The sequence below is a fragment of the Tribolium castaneum genome, chromosome 8, assembly GCF_031307605.1.
Source record: "Tribolium castaneum strain GA2 chromosome 8, icTriCast1.1, whole genome shotgun sequence".
Classification (NCBI taxonomy): domain Eukaryota; kingdom Metazoa; phylum Arthropoda; class Insecta; order Coleoptera; family Tenebrionidae; genus Tribolium; species Tribolium castaneum.
Genome location: NC_087401.1, coordinates 15,264,264 through 15,281,295, shown reverse-complemented (window position 1 = coordinate 15,281,295; position 17,032 = coordinate 15,264,264). Strand labels below are relative to the sequence as shown.

The 17,032-nt window shown below is 33.4% G+C and overlaps 1 protein-coding gene across 2 annotated transcripts in view; it reads left to right on the top strand.

The window, feature by feature from the left end:
* Positions 1–17,032, top strand: part of LOC659018 (uncharacterized) — a 44,970-nt gene that overhangs the window by 246 nt on the left and 27,692 nt on the right. The window lies entirely within an intron of this gene.

The window sequence follows — 17,032 nt, the reverse complement described above, 5'->3', positions numbered from 1 at the left end:
CGGTGTGTACTACTTGGGGTGGAATGATTATGACTTGATTGGACTTTCTAATCATTATTTTGAATTATTGTGGTCAATTGTTGGATACTAGGCCGGCCCTGGTTGCCAGATGCACCCCACGAACAGATGGTTCTTTCATTTTTCTTCTTCGCTTGAGTTTCACAAACTGTTGGAAACAAAGAAAGTCGGGTCGAAAAAATCGTCCTTCGAAAATTTTCTTGTTGTTATTTTTAATGCTAATTGGCGGCATTTATGCTGAAAAAATTGTTAATTAGGGAGGTACTAGCTGTTTTGCATACCCATTATTAACGCTAATAAGACTGTTATGAGAATTTACGGTATTGTTTATTAGAGCTGCTGATGTAATAATTAGGATTTAAAGCCGGCAATCTTCAATTAACTACATTTAAACGTTTCATCTTTTATTCGGATCGATTTTTTAATGATCTGCTGTCTGCCTTGTTATTATCTTTCCCAATTATTTATTTAAAGTCAGAAATCGATTCCAGTGAATGCAAGGAATTTTTCTATAAAGGAAAATTGCTGTTACGTCGAAATAATTGTGACCAAATCGGAAGAAAGACGAAATTAAAGCTTCTAATCTGCAATTACATGCTTGAATTACATTTAGTCATAAAATTTAAATTGGTGATTACTTACCAGCGTTCATAAAATAATCATTAACTTCTCACCACGCTACCGCTTTAATTTACTTATTTTGTTATTCGGTTTATAGTTCGTCTGATTTTAACAGTTATGAGGATGAAAATGTCTGCTAAAGTATTGCAATTATGCTCTGATCGGTAAAGAGATAAACGTCTTTTGCACAAGCTTTCCTAAAAGTGAATTCTTGAAGCAAAAATATGCTAAAATGCACGAAAATAATCACATTTTTTGTCTTATTTTGAATGATTTTTTTTGGATTTTTCTGTCTGTAGCAAAAGTTTTGTAAAAATATGTTGAAATGTAGCAAGTAATACGATATTCTGATTATTATGGACAAGGTTTTGCGTTTTTGGTTCTTAGATTGAAAATAAAATTTGAGAAAAAGCACTATTACATGATTTTTGACCGAATTTGGTAATTTTTTTTTGGGAAAAGTCGTTGACAACGGAACAATATTATCATTTCCAACGTTATTTAACTTGACTCAAATACGTACAGTCACGATCAAAAAGAATGACCTCCTAAAATCGCAGTCAAGAAAGGTGTCTTTCTTTTTGATCGTGACTGTACGTAAAAGTCAAAGAAAACACAGTTTTTGATTTATATTTTTTTGTTTTTGTGGTCTTTTTATGCTAAAATTTCGCGTTTTTGACCGAAAAAATTTTTTGGTTTATTTTGGACCAAGATTTGGCTGAATAACGTCTTCAAAAACAATATTATTCATCCCAGTTTGGTCTGTTTTGACAATAGTATGAGAAAAAACTCGAGAAAGCTGCAAATAAGCTCTTTTAGCTTATCAAACTTCTGTCAGTTTATTAATTTTTTCTACACCAATTAAAATAGTGTCGGATATTCTCTCCTAGCTCCAATAGTTTCGCCGTAATCGGCATTTGAAAATTGCATATACGCTTTTCTAGTTTCGGCGTAATCGGTACTTGAAAGTCGTTTTTGCGAAATATTCTGTGAAACTTTTGTCAGTTTGTGAATTTTTACGCCTATTACGAGTGAATTGTGCGCTAACTTCAATAGTTTCGCCGTAATCGGCATTTGAAAATTGCAAAAAAGTTCTTCAAGCTTATGAAAGTTCTGTCAGTTTATGAATGTTCTACGCGAATTAAGATAGTGTCGGATCTTCGGTCCTAGTTCTAATAGTTTCGCTGTAATCGGCATTTGAAAATTGCAAACAAGCTTCTAGCTTCGCCGTAATCGGCACTTGAAAGTTGTTTTTAAGGACATATCTAGTTGAAACTTTTGTCAGTTTATGAATTTTTTCCGCCTATTACGAGCGAATTGTGCGCTAACTTCAATAGTTTCGCCGTAATCGACATGTGAAAATTGCAAAAAAGTTCTTCAAGCTTATGACAATTCTGGCTACGCCAATTAAGATAGTGTCGGATCTTCTGTTCAACTTCTAATAGTTTCGCCGTAATCGGCATTTGAAAATTGCAAATAATCTTCTAGCTTTGCCGTAATCGGCACTTGAAAGTTGTTTTTTAGGACATATCTAGTTGAAACTTTTGTCAGTTTGTGAATTTTTACGCCGATTACGAGCGACTTGTGCGCTAAATTCAATAGTTTCGCCGTAATCGCCATTTGAAAATTGCAAAGAAGCTCTTCTAGCTTATGAAACTTTTGTCAGTTTATGAATTTTCTACGCCAATTAAGATATAGTCGGATCTTCTGTCCTAGTTCTAATAGTTTCGCCGTAATCGGCATTTGAAAATTGCAAATAATCTTCTAGCTTCGCCGTAATCGGCACTTGAAAGTTGTTTTTCAGGACATATCTAGTTGAAACTTTTGTCAGTTTATTAATTTTTTTTGCCTATTACGAGCGAATTGTGCGCTAACTTCAATAGTTTCGCCGTAATCGGCATGTGAAAATTGCAAAAAAGTTCTTCACGCTTATGAAAGTTCTGTCATTTTATGAATGTTTTACGCGAATTAAGATAGAGTCGGATCTTCTGTCCTAGTTCTAATAGTTTCGCCGTAATCGGCATTTGAAAATTGCAAATAATCTTCTAGCTTCGGTGTAATCGGCACTTGAAAGTTGTTTTTTAGGACATATCTAGTTGAAACTTTTGTCAGTTTATTAATTTTTTCCGCCTATTTCGAGCGAATTGTGCGCTAACTTCAATAGTTTCGCCGTAATCGGCATTTGAAAATTGCAAAAAAGTTCTTCAAGTTTATGAAAGTTCTGTCAGTTTATGAATGTTCGACACCAATTAAGATACTGTCGGATCTTCTGTCCTAGTTCTAATAGTTTCGCCGTAATCGGAATTTGAAAATTGCAAATGATCTTCTACCTTCGGTGTAATCAGCTTTTGAAAGTTGATTTTACGACATATCTAGTTTAAAGTTTTGTCAATTTATGTATTTTTATGCCGATTACGAGCGATTTTGTGCGCTAACTTTAATAGTTTCGCCGTAATCGCCATTTGAAAATTGCAAACTAGCTTATGAAACTTCATTCAGTTTATGAATTTTCTACGCCAATGAAGATAGTGCCGGATCTTCTGTCCTAGCTCTAATAGTTTCGCCGTAATCGCCATAAATGAGCTCCTCTAGCTTCGCCGTAATCGGCACTTGAAAGTTGTTTTTTTGCGACATATTCGTTGAAACTTTGGTCAGTTTGTGATTTTTTTACGCGGATTACGTATATAGTTTCGCCGTAATCGCCATTTGATTGCCGATTACGGCGAAACTATTGGTAGGACCATCTTAATCGGCGTAGAAAATTCATAAAGTGGCAGAAGTTTCAAAACGATATCTTATAAAAAAAACAATTTTATTTGCAAACGCCGACTACGTCAAAGATCAATAAAATCTATAAAATGACATTCGAGAAAATTTACTTTTACTATAAAACGTTTAAAGATTTTTCAAACACTAGAACAGATTGGTAGTTGGCTGGTAATTGTGTCATAACACTGACAAGCACGTTGATGAAATTTGGGGGAAAGTCAGTGAAAACCGCCAAATTTTCCCTTTTTTTTATTAAATGCGGGCGCTTGCAGCACTCCAATTTCGTAAGCTGTAATCAGCGGCCATTTTGGTGCCGCTATTCCAGTGCACTCCTTGACCTTGGAGTTCCTCAAACTATTTTCTATCGCTGCAGGCCTCAAATACCGCAAAACGTTATTTATACACAACACACAGTGCACAAAATCCAGTATTTGGTTGATGTTCGTTTCGTCAGCCAATTCCCGAACACTGATCTAATCCAATAAGTTCCTCATAACATTTCTTGATGGATGTAGAAAGTAAAAGTTGACATTTCGTACCGCAATGCTTAATACTTAAAGGTCATCAAAGAAGGCGAAACAATGGCGCTGACACTGTCTTTGATGAATATGTAGAGTGACGACGCTGTATACGAAAATTACCAACAGACCAAAATCCAATTAAATAAGGTCATCGTGGCTAATCAGCATAAATTAATAATTTTTTAATTAGCGGTACCTACAATTAGAGTGTTTACCGAAAAAAGTGAATGGCAGCTTCGGGGCTACAGAACGAAGTGGAAGATTTTTCAAATCAATAACAATTTTTTTAGCGATGAAATAACTTCACGAAAGATAAAGCTTGATGCCCTTTTCGGTTGTGAACTAATTTAAGATTAAGATAAGGAACGGCACGCAATTCAGTCGTTGAACGCCTGATTTTCGATTTTTTGGTCAAACTAAAAATATACATTTCCGCCAGCAACAAACCCAAAAAACTCCCAAAAATTGTGCTATTTTTGCATTTTTCGGCACTTTTTGATTTTTTTGCGCCAACTTCGATAGTTTCGCCGTAATCGGCAGTTGAAAATTACAAATAACCTCCTAGTGCAATAAAGCAAAAAAATTTTTTTTTGAATCGCCCACAACTGAACAATGGCTATTATTACAAAAGTTACCATTTTTGGTACTTTTACCATTTTTGTGCATTTTTTTACAGTAAATTTTAATGAAATTTTAATTATATTTATATTTATATTTTATATTAAATATTAAAATATATATATTTTATATATATATATATATTTAGATTTTATATATATTATTATATATTATATATATATAATATAATAATATATATAAAATCTAAATATATATATATATATATTTATTGATTTATATATAAGTAATCATTACATTTGTTAATAATTTTACTATTTAAGACACTCACTCTCTGTCGCTCGTTCGTGCTCTAAAAAGTATAGCCTTCAGTGGCAAACTCAAAAAAAAATAGAATTTCTACAAAATAGGCACAAAATCACAAGGAAACGTCTTAGACTTTAAAAAATTCTCAGAAATTGCGCAATAATTTGAGCAGTTTCGGTAATTTCTTTGGAAATTTGCACAAAATCAGGTTCAAGTGACTTTTCGAGTCGTTGCACTTTCTTATGGTATTGTGCGAAATGCTGGAAGTGGACAGCCTTGGCAATAATACTAATCCGAGCAAATTGCAGTAGACATTAAACTCGAAAATTGTGCGAATTAATTGAGGCAGCAAAAAGCTAATTCAATTATGCATCAATTTTCCGCTTATGGTTTTGTGGAAATTTCAAAACCACCGCCCACTCAAGTAAGCGAATTACGAAATCGTAAAGATGGCAACACCATTATGATACGTGACATAGATTAAATAAACACCCGTTTATTGTGTTCTTTGCCAATCGCAGCGGTTACGAAACAAATAAAAATTTATTTATGTGGACATGAAAACAAAACGGTTGACTTTATTGGGCGAGAAAAGAAATTACTTTCGGTTTTGCCGCCCAAAATGACTCACGGAACGGGTCCAGTCATCAAAATTACCAGTTTTAAAGGTCGGAGCAAAAATTTTTGGACCACTTTTTACTCTTTCCAGGTGAAAGGTTACAGTGGTTAATTTATCAATTCTTGAACTCTAACCGGTGTTGTGTTTGTCAGCTTTGATGGCCTGTGAGGACCTTTGGCTTATAGCCTCCGGATTTCCGCCTATGAGTAACACAACACACAGTTACAAGGAAAAAATTAAAATTTTTGATTCTCTTGATATTTCGTTTTTTCACTATTTTTAAGTGGCTTCAAGTAATTTTTTTGTGAAATGTTCAAACGCCGATTACGACGGTGCAGTAGCTCCAATAGTTTCGTTGTAATCGACCTTTGAAAAGTGAAACAAATGCCAAATTACAAAATCTTTTTGAAACTTATCGAGTTGATTACAACGGTATCAGATTTTTCGGTTTAGCTCTTTTAATTCATGTTATTGATTTTCTGATGCCGATTACGTTGGTGTCGGGCGTTCTGCTTTAGCTTGAATAGTTTCGCCGTAATCGGCGTAAGAAAACTGTAAGAAACTCCAAATTGTAAAAATTTTGAGGCGTTGATTACTTTGGTGGGTGTTTTTTTCTCGTTAGCGCTTTTAATTCCGCCGTAATCGGCGTTTGAAAATCGACTTTTACGAGATATTTTCTTGAAAATGTAGTATTTTCTATATTTTTTGATGCCGATTACGCTGATGTCTGGCGTTTTGCGTTAGCTCGAACAACTTCGCCGTAATCGGCATTGGAAAAGTGTAAAAAATTTCAAATTGTAAAATGTTTATGAATCGTTATTTACCGCACCTGTTAGATTTTGAGGCGTTGATTACTCTGGTGGGTATTTTTTTCTTGTTAGCTCTTCGAATTCCGCTGTAATCGGCCTTTGAAAATCGATTTTTACGAGATATTGTTTTGAAAATGTAGTATTTTATATATTTTTTGATGCCGATTACGCTGATGTCGGGCTTTTTGCGTTAGCTCGAACAATTTCGCCGTAATCGGCATTGGAAAAGTGTAAAAAAATTCAAATTGTAAAATGTTTATGAATCGTTATTTACCGCACCTGTTAGATTTTGAGGCGTCGATTACTTTGGTGGGTGTTTTTTTCTCGTTAGCCCTTTTAATTCCGCCGTAATCGGCGTTTGAAAATCGATTTTTACGAGATATTGCTTTGAAAATGTAGTATTTTATAGATTTTTTGATGCCGATTACGCTGATGTCGGGCGTTTTGCGTTAGCTCGAACAATCTCGCCGTAATCGGCATTGGAAAAGTGTAAAAAATTTCAAATTGTAAAATGTTTATGAATCGTTATTTACCGCACCTGTTAGATTTTGAGGCGTTGATTACTCTGGTGGGTATTTTTTTCTTGTTAGCGCTTTTAATTCCGCCGTAATCGGCGTTTGAAAATCGACTTTTACGAGATATTTTCTTGAAAATGTAGTATTTTCTATATTTTTTGATGCCGATTACGCTGATGTCTGGCGTTTTGCGTTAGCTCGAACAACTTCGCCGTAATCGGCATTGGAAAAGTGTAAAAAATTTCAAATTGTAAAATGTTTATGAATCGTTATTTACCGCACCTGTTAGATTTTGAGGCGTTGATTACTCTGGTGGGTATTTTTTTCTTGTTAGCTCTTCGAATTCCGCTGTAATCGGCCTTTGAAAATCGATTTTTACGAGATATTGTTTTGAAAATGTAGTATTTTATATATTTTTTGATGCCGATTACGCTGAGGTCGGGCTTTTTGCGTTAGCTCGAACAATTTCGCCGTAATCGGCATTGGAAAAGTGTAAAAAAATTCAAATTGTAAAATGTTTATGAATCGTTATTTACCGCACCTGTTAGATTTTGAGGCGTCGATTACTTTGGTGGGTGTTTTTTTCTCGTTAGCCCTTTTAATTCCGCCGTAATCGGCGTTTGAAAATCGATTTTTACGAGATATTGCTTTGAAAATGTAGTATTTTATAGATTTTTTGATGCCGATTACGCTGATGTCGGGCGTTTTGCGTTAGCTCGAACAACTTCGCCGTAATCGGCATTGGAAAAGTGTAAAAAATTTCAAATTGTAAAATGTTTATGAATCGTTATTTACCGCACCTGTTAGATTTTGAGGCGTTGATTACTCTGGTGGGTATTTTTTTCTTGTTAGCTCTTCGAATTCCGCTGTAATCGGCCTTTGAAAATCGATTTTTACGAGATATTGTTTTGAAAATGTAGTATTTTATATATTTTTTGATGCCGATTACGCTGAGGTCGGGCTTTTTGCGTTAGCTCGAACAATTTCGCCGTAATCGGCATTGGAAAAGTGTAAAAAAATTCAAATTGTAAAATGTTTATGAATCGTTATTTACCGCACCTGTTAGATTTTGAGGCGTCGATTACTTTGGTGGGTGTTTTTTTCTCGTTAGCCCTTTTAATTCCGCCGTAATCGGCGTTTGAAAATCGATTTTTACGAGATATTGCTTTGAAAATGTAGTATTTTATAGATTTTTTGATGCCGATTACGCTGATGTCGGGCGTTTTGCGTTAGCTCGAACAATCTCGCCGTAATCGGCATTGGAAAAGTGTAAAAAATTTCAAATTGTAAAATGTTTATGAATCGTTATTTACCGCACCTGTTAGATTTTGAGGCGTTGATTACTCTGGTGGGTATTTTTTTCTTGTTAGCTCTTCGAATTCCGCTGTAATCGGCGTTTGAAAATCGACTTTTACGAGATATTTTCTTGAAAATGTAGTATTTTCTATATTTTTTGATGCCGATTACGCTGATGTCGGGCTTTTTGCGTTAGCTCGAACAACTTCGCCGTAATCGGCATTGGAAAAGTGTAAGAAAGACCAAATTGAAAAATGTTTATTAATCGTTATTTACCGCAACTGTTATATTTTAAGGCGTTGATTACTTTGGTGGGTGTTTTTTTCTCGTTAGCCCTTTTAATTCCGCCGTAATCGGCGTTTGAAAATCGATTTTTACGAGATATTGCTTTGAAAATATAGTGTTTTATATATTTTTTGATGTCGATTACGCTGACATCGGGCGTTTTGCGTTAGCTTGAACAATTTCGCCGTAATCGGCATTGGAAAAGTGTACGAAAGACCAAATTGAAAAATGTTTATTAATCGTTATTTACCGCAACTGTTATATTTTAAGGCGTTGATTACTTTGGTGAGTGTTTTTTTCTCGTTAGCCCTTTTAATTCCGCCGTAATCGGCGTTTGAAAATCGATTTTTACGAGATATTGCTTTGAAAATGTGGTATTATATACATTTTCTGATGCCGATTACGCTGATTTTGGGCGTTTTGCGTTAGCTCGAACAATTTCGCCGTAATCGGCATTGGAAAAGTGTAAGAAAGACCAAATTGTAAAATGTTTATGAATCGTTATTTACCTCATCTGTTAGATTTTGAGGCGTTGATTACTTTGGTGGGTGTTTTTTTCTCGTTAGCCCTTTTAATTCCGCCGTAATCGGCGTTTGAAAATCGATTTTTACGAGATATTGCTTTGAAAATGTAGTATTTTATATATTTTTTGATGTCGATTACGCTGACTTCGGGCTTTTTGCGTTAGCTTGAACAACTTCGCCGTAATCGGCATTGGAAAAGTGTAAGAAATTTCAAATTGTAAAATGTTTAAGAATTCTTATTTACCGCATCTGTTAAATTTTGAGGCGTTGATTACTTTGGTGGGTGTTTTTTTCTCGTTAGCTTTTCTAATTCCGCCGTAATCGGCGTCTGAAAATTGAATTTTACGAGATATTGCTTTCAAAATGGAGTATTTTATAGATTTTTTGATGCCGATTACACTGATGTCGGGCGTTTTGTGCTAGCTTGAACAGTTTCGCCGTAATCGGCATTGGAAAAGTGTACGAAAGACCAAATCGTAAAATCGTTATTTACCTCACCTGTTAGATTTTGAGGCGTTGATTACTTTGGTGTGTGTTCTCGTTAGCTCTTCGAATTCCGCTGTAATCGGCGTTTGAAAATCGATTTTTACGAGATATTGTTTTGAAAATGTAGTATTTTATAGATTTTCTGATGCCGATTACGCTTACGTCGGGCTTTTTGCGCTAGCTCGTACAATTTCGCCGTAATCGGCATTGGAAAAGTGTAAGAAAGACCAAATTGTAAAACGTTTTCGAAAGTTTTTTTTATTCTACTATTTTGACGAGATTTTGTTGATGATTGTTTTTTTTTATTTTTATGTTTCCATTCACTTGTTCATGTAATGTAGACGTTTGGCCAACTTATAAATAGAATTGCGTTTCGTTGACCCTCGCCTATTTATACGAATTGGCGCTAGACGATTTTTACGCGTTTCCGTAAACAATTTGAAAAATTTGGAAAAGTTATTCCGTTCCAGTTCCACATTTTTGTAACTGTTGAATCGCTGGCCTTGACTTTGTCTTAATTGGTTTTTCGTTACGCTCCGACTAAGTAAAGCTAATTTGCTTAAAACTAAAGGTTAATTTATTTATTTAAACATATTTAAAACGGTGTTATTGCAGGCGAGGTGCTAACCTAAATTACTGAAATTTGCAACAAGTCAGATTATCACTAAGCCACGACTGTATTTTATATTTTATTTACATTGTGCTTAGATCATGACGGACGTTTAATTTATTAAATGTATGCAAATATTTGTAATACATGAATATAAACACTGGTCGAGTTATTAATTTAAGTAGGTCGGATCGGTTTCAAATAGTTGTGATTAATGCAAACCGAAATAACTTTCAGTTGGTAATGTAGTCAATGAAAATAAAGACAAGTTACAACTGCTTTCTTTGAACTTTCCTGAAATTATCATCAATAATTCTGTAAAGTAGAAAGTTTATGTCTTCGTTTCATTATTGAGTGATTTCTGGACACAAACCAACTGCTTCATCGTCGTATAAATCTGATTAATTGCGCAGTTTTTAATCACTTGAGTTAATTTTCATTAGACGTCTGATTGGTGACTAGCAAGTTAATTAGTGAGTAATTACACACGCTTGCAAAATTCTAATTCCCGAATAGATGACCTTTATGCATACGATTACGCAGACTTAATAAAGTTTCAAATGTAAATATCAAAGGCGGATGTTTATGGCTCTATGAAAATCTGATCCCGATATTATCACATTAGCCAAGAAAAAGGCCGATTACGAAGGTGCCGTGTTCTTTAATATGGCCATTTTATAGAGTTTCTGACGCCGATTACAACGGTGTTGGGGCTCCAATAGTTACGCTGTAATCGGCCTTTGAAATTACAAAACATTTTAGAAACTTATCGAGTTGATTACAACGGTCTCAGATTTTTTGGCCAAATTCTTTCAATTCCTCCGTAATCGGCGTTTAAAATTCGATTTTTACGAAATAGATAGTCTTGAGACTTATATCATTTTATAGATTTTCTGATGCCGATTACGTTGGAGTTGGTCATTTTGCATTAGTTTCAATAGTTTCGCCGTAATCGGCTTTGGCAAAGTGCAAGAAAGTTCAAATTGAAAACTGTTTTTGAAACTTTATGTATCGTTTGTGTTAGATTCTGACGCGTTGATTACGTCGGTGGCTGTTTTTCTCGTTAATTCTTCTAACTCCGCTGTAATCGGTGTTTGAAAGTCGATTTTTGCAAGATATTGTCTTGAAACTTGAATCTTTTTGTAGATTTTCTGATGGCGATTACGTCGGTGTCGGGCGTTTTGTGTTAGCTCGATTAGTTCCGCCGTAATCGGGGTTGGAAAAGTGCAGAAAACTGCAAATTCTAGTATATTTTCGAAACGTTATTTATTGTTTCTGATAGATTTTGATGTGCTTTAATCGGCATTTAAAATTGATTTTCTGATTACGCCGATTACGACGGTGTGCTAGCTCCAATAGTTGGTCTGTAATAGGCCCTTGAAAAGTGTAATAAACTCAAATTTAAAACGTTTTTGAACCACATCTAATGATAAATTTTGACGGGTTGATTACGGTGGTGGTTGTTTTTTTGTTAACTCTTCTAATTCCGACGTAATCGGCGTTTGAAAATCGATTTTTGCGAGATATTGTCTTGAAACTTGAATCTTTTTGTAGATTTTTTGATGGCGATTACGTCGGTGTCGGGCGTTTTGTGTTAGCTCGATTAGTTTCGCCGTAATCGGGGTTGGAAAAGTGCAGAAAACTGCAAATTCTAGTATATTCTGAAACGTTATTGATTGTTTCTGATAGATTTTGATGTACTAATTACGATGGTGGCTGACTTATTCTATTAGTTCTTCAAACTTCGTCGTAATCGGCATTTAAAATCGATTTTCTGATTACGCCGATTACGGCGGTGTGCTCGCTCCAGTAGTTGGTCCGTAATAGGCCTTTGAAAAGTGTAATAAACTCAAATTAAAAACGTTTTTGAACCACATCTAATGATAAATTTTGACGGGTTGATTACGGTGGTGGTTGTTTTTTTGTTGATTCTTCTCTAACTCCGCCGTAATCGGTGTTTGAAAATCGATTTTTGCGAGATATTGTCTTGAAACTTGAATTTTTTTGTAGATTTTCTGATGGCGATTACGTCGGTGTCGGGCGTTTTGTGTTAGCTCGATTAGTTCCGCCGTAATCGGGGTTGGAAAAGTGCAGAAAACTGCAAATTCTAGTATATTTTTGAAACGTTATTGATTGTTTTTGATAGATTTTGACGTGCTAATTACGATGGTGGCTGACTTATTCTATTAGTTCTTCAAACTTCGTCGTAATCGGCATTTAAAATCGATTTTCTGATTACGCCGATTACGACGGTGTGCTAGCTCCAATAGTTGGTCTGTAATAGGCCCTTGAAAAGTGTAATAAACTCAAATTTAAAACGTTTTTGAACCACATCTAATGATAAATTTTGACGGGTTGATTACGGTGGTGGTTGTTTTTTGTTAACTCTTCTAACTCCGACGTAATCGGCGTTTAAAAATCGATTTTTGCGAGATATTGTCTTGAAACTTGAATTTTTTTGTAGATTTTCTGATGGCGATTACGTTGGTGTCGAGCATTTTGTCTTAGCTTGTTTAGTTCCGACGTAATCGGGGTTGGAAAAGTGCAGAAAACTGCAAATTCTAGTATATTTTCGAAAAGTTATTTATTGTTTCTGATAGATTTTGACGTGCTAATTACGATGGTGGCTGACTTATTCTATTAGTTCTCCAAACTTCGTCGTAATCGGCATTTAAAATTGATTTTCTGATTACGCCGATTACGACGGTGTGCTAGCTCCAATAGTTGGTCCGTAATAGGCCTTTGAAAAGTGTAATAAACTCAAAATAAAAACGTTTTTGGACCACATCCAATGATAAATTTTGACGGGTTGATTACGGTGGTGCCAGACTTTTTGTTTTAGTTGTTCTAGTTTCGCCGTAATCGGCTTTAAAAAATTGATTTCTACATATTAACATTTTAAAACTTAGCTATTGTGTAGATTTTCTGAGGCCGATTACGATGGAGCCGAACTTTTTACGCTAGATACAATAATTCCGCCGTAATCGGCGTTTGAAAGAAACATTTCTTATCTATTTGTGATGTTGCTCTTATAACTTCGTTGTAATCGGGTTTGAAAATAGTTTTTAGTATATTTTCGGACGTCGATTACGATGGAGTAGTTTGTAAAAAATCAAAGTAAGTGGCTTCTAATAAGGAACTGATGATGCTTGAACGTTATGTGCTAACAATTTGGCTGAAAGCAAGAAAGTCGGGTTAATTGCAGCAAAGAGAAAATAAATCAGGATGTAAAACTCTATTCATGTGTTAATTGCAATCATCCATCAAATGCAACAAAACCATCCGATTGTACGATTTGTAGATCAAGCTTCTTCATTCCTTTCAAATTAATCTCGCAACTGAAGAAAATTATATCGTTTATGAAACGATGTAGCAATTTTAAAGATGCTATTAGAAACGTGAGCCACTGTCTCAAATCGTTAGGTAAGTCACAAATTGAGCAAAGTAAAAGTAACTAAACCGAAAAAACTCCAAGTAAAAGCAACTCGCTTCTGTAGTCTTAAATAATAAACACTTTGGCGATTAGCATAGTGAGCAAACAGCTATTGAATAAAAATAAAGGTCACCAATTATAAATACCCTCATGTCTGTGGCGTAACCCAGAGCGCGAAATTCCGGTCAAGTATCATCCGTTTGAACCGTCAATTTTTTTAAATAATTAAATAATTTAAATAATAAAGATGGAAAAAAATTGGTCGTTGGAAAAAAATTTGCCGGACGTCTGTGGGTAGGCAAGACCTCGCTCTAAATAATTTTTAAAGGCGTGGCGATTTTTCACAAGAATGTCACTATTGTTAATTATTCAAGTAAACAGTTAACCGACACGCGAAATTTTATTTACATAAACCTAACGGCAAGATGCTCATTCCTGCTTCGAAAGTGCATCGTGCTGAAGATGCAGGACTTTCTAACTCTCGCTACGATTTACATAACTGATTTTTTCGACGATCGGAAGGAAATTTTCGATTGTAAATAAATCGTGACGTCGCCGATGTCCTTATTCCCCTGAATGTGTCTCTTCCTTATTTGGAAAGGCTGCTAGACTTGCTGCATATGAATTCCAGAGTTTCCGGTTATTGGCGCAAAAACCACAGCATCTGCTCCCAGTTTGGGGGAAATTATGAAAGCTGGGCCTGATTTGGGACAGTTGTGTAATCTAGTAACCATAGGGTTTTTTAATAGTTGGTCAAGTGGAAACATTTCAAGTATTGTTTGCACAATTAGTGACTTGTTTGATGATTATTGTCTCTAAGGTCAAGTTCTTGAGTCGACGAACTTTGCGTCAAGATCTTCGTTTCCTTGCTGGGGAGCTGCGAAAAATGTAGTACTATTTGCAAAATGTTTCTCTTGTTTGGTAATAAATTATTACGACCATTCGAGAATTACACATAATTCAGATTCATTCTCATTTTGATTGACTTGTTTGACAAGCAATTAAGTGACATTAGCGTGTCGCTACTGACGTGGAGCACTGTTTTATCTAGAATGAGACGTCACAATAATTACTTTGTGTTATCCCTGATTCATTATTTTTTTGGTGGATTTTTTGGCAATAACGCAAAATTGAAGATTCCTGTAAAAATAAAATCAATTTTAGGTATTTTTTTGAGATTTGGTGTCAATTTTGGATTTAGAGACCGTAAAAAATTGAAAAAAAAATTATTTTTTTTGGAATTTTGCGAAGTTTTCGTGAAATTTCGGGGTTTTGTTAACCCGAATAATTAAGTGACGCAAACAACCTGTATTGTTGAACAGTTTTATCTAGAACGAAACGTCATAATACCGCAAAGATTATTCGTTTTATCGTGGTTTCACATTTAGACAATATTTTTTAGGATTTACGAAGACAGCTGAAAATTCCAACTCAATAAAAATACCATTTTTTTTCCTTAAATAACGTTGATAAAAATGTAAAAGTGCATGAATAATTTATAACAATTAGTACTTTTATTGGATTGGAATTAATATTATTTTTTGGTTTTATGTTACAAAGAATTCACAAAGTTATTTTCTGCCGTATTGTCTTGAAAACAGTAATTATTTTTGGTGATTTTCTTTGAATTTTTTGTAATTTAATTAACCAATTGTCAAATCGTAACATCATGAATTATTTAGTTTTTTTTTATTTTTTTATGAGTTCTACTAGTTTTTAACAAATTCTATTGCTTTTTTCCTTTGGGTTTTCGAAAATTTTTGGGTTTTTATAACGATTTCTGAGCATTTCTCTTGTTCTTTATGATTTCCAAGGCATCTTAATAAAAAATTAATTTTTTAGGAGTAGCTATTTTTTATTTTATGGCGAACTTTTACCTACATTTTTGTTCGTTTCTAAATAATCCCAGTGTTTAATAAGTTTTCTTTAACAAATTGATCCAAGTTTTTTAGGAATTTTTGTAGTTTCTTCTGATTTCATAATTTTTAGTAGTAGTTTACACTGTTATTTGGTCAATTTTTAGCAGGTTTTTACATTTTTGTTGTTTACATCAGGTTTCCTTTTTTTCCAAAATATCTCAGTGTTATTTTAGTAGTTTTTTAGGAGTTTTTTTTATTACTTAGTAATTTTTTAGCATTTTTTTACATTTTTGTTCATGCTGAAACAATTTTAATTTTTCTCTTTAATTAATATTTCTCTAATTTAGGTCAACGTTTTTAAGAACTTTTGTATTTGTATGATTTTTTGAGAATTTTTTCCTCCAAAATATTTCGCTCTTTTTAAAAGCTTCTGTAGTTCCTTATTTTCTGAGCATTTTTTTACTTATTACTTAGTATTTTTTACTATTTTTTACTATTACTTAGTAGTTTTTTATCGGGTTTTTTTACACATTTATCCTCAATGTTTCTCGAATTTATGTCAATGTTTCTAAGAACTTCTGTACTTTGTTATGATTTTTTGAGGATTTTTTATATAAAGTCAAGAATTTTTTAAGAGTTTTCTTTGTTGTTTAGTCAATTTTCAGCGGATTTTTACATTTTGTTTGAGCTTAAACAATTTCATTATTAAAAAAATTATTAAAACGACTAATCAATGCTTTTTCAATATATTCAGGAACTTTTGTGGTATTTCTTAGGAATTTTGTTGTTCTTTGCAATTTTCTGAGCATTTTTATTGAGTTTGCTTCGTTATTTAGTGAATTTTTTAGTAGATTTTTACATATTTTTTGTTTACACTAATTTTTTTTTTAAATTAATTGAAACTTTTTTCGAAATTCGTCCAAAATACTTCGATGTTTTTAGGAATTTTTGCAGTTCTTTATTTCCTGAGCATTTTTATGACAAAATTAAGATTTTTTAGGAGATTTCAATGTTTGTACCAGGTTTTCTTTAAAAAACCAATCAAAGTTTTTTTAAGATATTCCAAAACTTTTGTGGTATTTCTTAAAAATTTTGTTGTTCTTTTCAATTTTCTGAGCATTTTTATTGAAGTTTGCTCTGTGATTTAGTCAATTTTTCAGCAGATTTTTACATATTTGTTGTACACCAGGTTTCTTTTAAAAGTTAATTAAAGCTTTTTTCAAAATTCCTTTAAAATACTTCGGTGTTTTTAAGAACTTCTGTAGTTCTTTATTTCCTGAACAATTTCATTACAAGATTTTTTTAGAAGTAATTTTTTTAGAATTTCTATTACATTTTTGTATTTTTTTTTGTCTTCACTGAAGCTTTTTCAATGTTTTTCGTATTTATATCAATGTTTCCGTATTTCGATATTTTTTTTACGAACTTTTGAGCATTTTATTTGGGACCAAGCCACTAGTCGAACATTTTTTAATAATTCTCGAAAACTTTTTGGTATTTGTTTTCTTTACGATTTTTTGGGCATTTTTAAGAAAAGTCAAAATTTTTCGGGTTTGACTTTGTTATTTCAATAATTTTTTATGGCATTTTTGTATTTTTGTGTTAAGTTATTTAATTCTAATCAATTTTATTTCGGTTCTGCAGTTCTTTATGACTTCCTGTGGATTTTTTTTGATAAAACCAAATATTTTAGTTAATTTTATGACAAACTTATACGTTTTTGTTTGTGCTTGAATAATCCAATGTTTACAGCAACACAATTATAATTTATAATAACCATATAAT